The following is a 6937-nucleotide window of genomic DNA, read 5'->3' on the forward strand; positions in this document are numbered from 1 at the left end:
CTAATTACCGTACGTTGCGCCATGTACCGGTTAATTACTGTGGGCGAGAGTGGCCAGCTCTATATCAGGGGTGTGAAATATCACCAGTGTGTTCCAGTTGGTCACCGAAGGGTGTGAGCTACACTGTATGTAGCAATGTAATCTCTGTGAGGCTTCGGTCTTCACAGGATAGTTGCGTATCTAGTGTGACAACACTGACCGTATGTTTGGGTATCGTATGTACTGGAATGTTTTGTGAAAACAATTGAACTATATGAAACTGTATGGAAATGTTTCGAACTGTATCGTATCGTATAGTGTTATGATGTACGTAAAATAACACTAGTATGCCACACACTGATATAACATGTTTTCTTCCTTACTGAGAGGTGCCTCACCCCGAATGTATATACAAATGTTTTTCAGGTCCTTCGGGTAGCCGAAACTAGCATCCGGAAACGAGGGGTGTTGTTTAGCTTCCGTTAGTACTTGATAGGTATGAGTTTTGTAACTGGGTTGTCATGCTAGTTTTTATAAACACTTGGCGTATGTATTGTATTTATGGGGATGTATATCCTAGTTGTATCGACTCTGGTATGGTACTATTTATGCATAAAAATATTATATTCCGTTACGTATTTGATGAGTATGGATGTGTATGTGTATGTATCCAGGGTATCTGTGTGCCCCACGGGGTAGGGCCCTTTTGTTAAGTTGTATCATGTATGTTTAAATTGATACAGAGATAGGTTAGGTTACTAAATTCACACCTAGGACCCATCTGTGAGTTCGGGGCATGACAATAAACACCTTGGTCGACCAAACATATTGTAGGCCAAAAGTCAACTTCTTGACCATGCCTCAGATGACCGACTATAAAATGAGCTTACCTTCCACGGTCGATCGAACCCTGATATTGACTTTTCCAGTGTCCCCGGGCGACTAATCTTGTTGTTAAAAAATGACTCGATTGACCGAACCAACGAAGGTTCAAAAAATCGCCTTTGGCTCAACCAACTGGTCATTTGCTTAACAGCCCGAAATCTTAAATTGTTTTAAATGCTTTTGAGGGCTCAGTCGACCGAAGCTTTTTTTTCAACAAACCGAACTGCATGATCAGTCGACTAAACCTTTCTATTTGGCTGTATAGCTAAGTGCTTAAACTTAATTAATTTGTCGTTAAACTTTTTCAAAAATACAAAGCGTGTCCCTAATGGTCATAATTCCCTGAAAAACTATAAATACCCCTTCATTTGCTTTGATTAGCAACTTTCATTAACCAGTTTTTCTCTCAAATTATTTTCTTAATCAAAGCTCCCCCACTTATATTTTTAATTGCAAAATCACCTTGGGGTAAAATTTTACACTCTCCAACTCTCTTTATTACTCTTTGGAAAATCTTTTGAAAGAAAGCACTTTATTTTGTTTGGGCATTTCATTTTTTAAAAATCATTTACTCTCTATAACTTTTAGTTTGAAAATTATTTTTGAGAGTAGGTTTAGAGTTCTTCCCATATTATTTTCTTTGATAAATATATTGTGGAAAAACTCTTCGTAGCCTTTGAATCTTTGCACTTCTATTGGAAGATTCAAATGCTCAAATAGTATTCATTGCACAAATATTTTCGAGCTTAACTCCTAACTTCTCCAAACATTTTCATTGCAAGATTTTTATTGGAAAACATACTCATTACATTCAAATCTTTGAAAATGCTTATTGCATATTTCATTTTTGAAATCAAAGATCATATGAATTTTTGTGTGCAAAAATTGTTTTTAAGAAAAACATCCTCACTCTACTGAGCATTATTTCATATCATATTAGAGAGTGCATTGAGCTTTAATGTGTACATTTCTGCTTGTATTTAGAAGCATTTTTCATGTACAAAAATGGTTTTAATGTACCGATTGGGTTCAACCCGTAAATTGAACTAAGGAGTCTTCGCTTCGTAAGTGAGACAGGTTCGGTTCAGCCCGATAATTGAACCGGGGTGTCTCCGCCCCGTAAGGGAGACCAGTTGGGCTCAGCCTAGTAATTGAGTTGTGATTTACTTCGCCCCATAAGGAGAGGTTATAATAGCTTTTGCTCTGCCCGTTTAAGTGAGCAGGGATAGTACAATCCTTGGGAGGTGTGCCCAAGGCGGGGACGTAGGTTGGTTTAGCCGAACCTCGATAACAAATATCGTGTATCTCTCTCTCTTTATCTCATTTATTCTCTGCACCTAAATTTTCATATGTGTATGCCTGCTCATTTACAATTACAATTATTTGCATGCACACATTTAAATTAAATGAGATATACTACACACGTGTATGCATATGCTCATAGTTTACTTATTTTACATGAACGTTTGTATTATGAATGAGATATGATGTATGGTGAATTGGCGAAATGGTCAAAGTAGTCAAAAAGTTTTTAAAACCCAATTCACCCCCCTCTTGGGTTCACACAAATTCCAACACTTTGGGTTTGGGATGAAACTCCAAGTTGCCTACTGTCCTCCTTTGAATGGAAAATCAGACCCATTACAATTCATTCATTTGATGAAGGAAATGAAAACAAATTAAGGTTTACCACATGTATACATACACACATGATTTTCATGCATCATCTCTAATGCCATAAAAGGGGTTTTGCCCTTGGTATCTTCTTTCAAAAATGTCAAATTTATCCATATAACTAGCATTGATTTTTCCAATAATTAAGTCAAATTTATTGCAAAATATCCATATAACTATCTACAACTACTCAAAAATAACGTTATATTATGTAATTATTTCTTATTTTCTATATAATTTTTTTGAAGTTTCCAAAAATGGAGAGTCATGGAACATGCACATAGTGTGTGTGCCCATGGTTAATTGTGTATAATAAGCACATGTTGACTTTTTGAATCCGATCCCTGTTTTGATGCTGACAAACTACTCATATCTCATGTGTGCATTTAGTATTTTTGAACAGGTTTATGATTCAGCACACACATAAGATAAAGGAGAAATGGAAACCAGAAGGGACGTAAAGATCACACACTCAAGCGCATTCCATGACACAAAAAAAGCAAAAAAAGAAGACACTTAATTTAAGTTATATATGTATTTAATTTTTATTATTTGGTCTATAATAATGCATGCATCTGTATGATATGAATGACAAGCTCAGATGACCATAGACACCTTAGGGGATCTATCCTTTCATGCACAACCTTTTCAAAATTGCCTAAAATGTTGGATTTTTAGGCTTAATTAAAAAGCCTAGGTCAATCGACCATGCATCAGGCCAAAAGTCGAACATTTGACTTGGCTTGGTCGACTGACTTGTTATGCCTTATACCCTTTGGTTGACTGACCACAATGTTTGTTGAAGTCAAAGTTTTGACTAAAGCTCAGTTGACCGACCCAATCTTGAACGTAGTTTTCACGGTCGACCGGTTTTTAAGAATTTGACTTTTCACTTGCCTCGGTTGATCAGCCTCTCAGTTCAAAATGCCCTTGGTCGACCGACCTGCATAGTGTAGTCGACCGACCTTTTGCCTTGGTCGAGCAAACCTACGAAGGGTTCCATGTTGCCTTTCGTTCGGTCAACCGACCTGTGCCTAGGTCGACTGAACCTCTCAAATTGCGGTAATTTTAAGTGCTAAACATGTTTAATTTTTTAATTAAACAAATCTAAAAATACCAACCATGTCCCTAACAGTCATAATTTTCCCAAACTCTATATATACCCCCTCACAAGTCTAGATTAGCAACTTTGATTAGTTATAATTTTATCTCTAATAATTTGTTAATCAAAGTTCCCCAAAATCATTTTTATTACAAAAATCTCTTCGTTGGGACAAAATTTTTTAAACAAAACTCTCAAACTCTCTTTCCATTCATTTATATCAAAATCATTTTGGAAGAGAGTATATTTATTTTGAGCATTTATTTTTGCATTCACATGCATATATTCTCACTTATTATTTATTTTTGAAAATCATTTTTGAGAGTATAACTTTGATTTCTTCCGGTTATTTTTTGATAAATATTTTTGGGAGAAATTATTTATGGCACAAATATTTTTGAGCTTAAATTCTAGCTTCTCCAAATAATCTTTTATTGCAAAAATCTTTATTGGAGAGCAAACCCTAGGCTCTCCTATATTTTTATTAAAATATATTTTTGGAGATGTTTTTATTAGGATTCAAATTTTTGAAGCATTTTATCATATATATTTTTTCAAATATTTGAATACTTATTTTGAAAAACACTCTTTCTTTACTGAGCATAACTCATATTATATTTGTGTGCATGTTTTGAGAGCTTAAATGTTATACATCTCTGCTTGTATTTTCATAAGCATGTATTATGTACAAAAATGTTTTTATGTATCGGTTGAGTTCATCCCGTTAATTGAATTGAGGAGTTTTTACCCCATAAAGGAGACTGATTGGGTTCAGTTCGAAATTGAACTGGAGAGTTTTCGCCCCATAAGGGAGATCAGTTTGGCTTAGTCTGGCGTAATTGAGTTGGAGTTTTCCTCGCCCCGTAAGAAGATGTTGTAAGGTTGGGGTCAACCCTGTAATCTGACTTGGGGTTTACCTTACCCCGTAAGGAAAGGTTGTAAACAGTTTCTGCTCCATCCGTAAGTGAGCAAGTATAGTGGAATCCTTAGAGGGTATGCCCAAGGCGGGGATGTAGGCTAGTTTGGCCGAATCTCGATAACAAATATCGTGTGTCGCTCTCTCTTTATCTCTTTAATTACTGTACTTTAAATTCAACATGTGTATGCTTGTTCATTTATGGTTATAACTAATTGCATGCACACATATACTTTAAATGAGATACACGTGTATGTCTGCACATATTGCTTATTTAGTTTTACATACACGATCATAATTAAAATGAGATATGATAGGTGGTGAATCGGCGTAAATGTTTAATTTAATCAAAATATTTTAAAATCCAATTCACTTCCCTCTTGGGATCATACCAATTCTAACAACACACAAATGCACTACGACTGCAAGAATCTCTATTTTATGCTTTCCTAGAAATTCAAATTAAATCAATATTCATAATATACTCACCTTATTTTAAATTCATCTTTAATGCTCTAAGAGTAATTTTATTGTATATGACAATTGAAAAATGGTAAGAATAATTTTTGAATGACTTTTAATTTTCTTAAAAAGTTTACGATTTTATGGATATTTTTATTTAATTATATTTTAAATTCACATGGTCATTTTATTCTATTTTTTGTTAAATATTTTGTATATAAATGTATGATTTAATCCACAAAATTATTTATGGAAAAAGTTTAGTAGTACAAGAGCTTGTTATAATAATTGAAACCCATAAAGTATGATTTTCACTTTTTGCAAAACTGACAATAAAAATGGAAAACCAACAATACGTGTTGTCATATATAATATATATAGACACACACACACACATATATTTTTTGCTTCTTCATTGTAGAACATAATTAATAACAAAAATGGAAAATAAAATACATAATGATACCACATATACTCTTAGGAGATTAGATTTTTAATGGTTCACCGCCAACTCGTTTTTCCGATCTTTTGAGTTTGATCAAATTTTCACTAAGTGAAAGTTATGATGATAGGAACAAGACATAGCTTTGAAATAGCTCTCGATTTAACCAATTTGAATAACTGATGTAGTTAATTTGGTTTTAAAATCACAATAATACCTAAATGAGCAACTATCTATCAGAAAAATAATTATATGGAAAATCTATTAAACTTGATAACCTTGTATGTAATTTTATTATTTCTTGTTAATCCATTTTCTTTTGTTCGTATGTGGTATCATATGCTTAAAATCTTAAATTATTATTAAGCTCAAGTTTTTTCCTTGTACTAAGATGAATATTTTCTTGAAACTACACCTCTCTAACTAAAAAATGAAAGGGAATTTTCTTATTAGGTTTCGGACTTCAAGGGGAGGGGTGGAATGAGAATGATATTATTTTAGTTAAAAAATAAGATATGGAAGAAAGTTTAACAACTTATTATAACCTATTTAGTGCATGTTTGGTATGTAAAAATGAAATAAAATTGGGAGAAGTTAAATTGTATTTATCAATGAATTTTATCATATTTTCCATCAAAGAAATTTTCAATCTATTATTTTCTTATCCCATTCCATTCTACAAACTAAACATAGTTAGAATGGAAACTAAATTTTGACATATTTTATTTTAATTATTTTTAAAAAATTATATTTAGAATTTAGAATTTGTGCATATATGCAACAAATGTAGCATTTCAAGTTTTAACTCTAAACAAAATGCCATTGCTGCAAAATTATTTTTTTATTCAAACATAAATATGAGTTCCAACAACACAACTTTCTTATTTTTATATAAAATTTACAATACCATCACTTCTTGAAATTTTTCCCTGTATAAAAAGATCAACATTCAAGTTAGAATATAAACCATATGAAAATAAGAGATAGATTATCACTTTGTCAACTATGATTATGCATTTTTATACAATTTCATTTAATATTTTATATGTAACCTAAATAATTAATATAAATACAATAACAACAAAATCAAACCTTAAGTCGCATCAAGGGGAGTTGGCTATATGAATTATTTTTCGTTAATTTATATGATTATGAATCATATTTTTTTTGACAGATTTAGGATTATTAAATATTTACTCATTATCCTCTTCAAAGGGATGGGATGAATTCTCCCCGTAGTCTCGATTAGCCCTATCTGACTTTTGACCCCCAACATCTTGATTTCTCCTCTAGAAATTTTGTCTGACATCGGTATGTGAGCTGGAAGGTATGGATTGAAATCTCTCTCAGTAAATCTTTATCAACGAGATATGTATTTTTGTTGACGAACGAAAGAAAGATATTCGTTGACTAGTTGATTTGCCAACAAATTCTCGTTTACTTTTAAATTTTTAAAAAATGACGTTTCTCCCTAACT

This window comes from Malania oleifera, chromosome 11 (genome assembly GCF_029873635.1).
Source record: "Malania oleifera isolate guangnan ecotype guangnan chromosome 11, ASM2987363v1, whole genome shotgun sequence".
NCBI lineage: Eukaryota > Viridiplantae > Streptophyta > Magnoliopsida > Santalales > Ximeniaceae > Malania > Malania oleifera.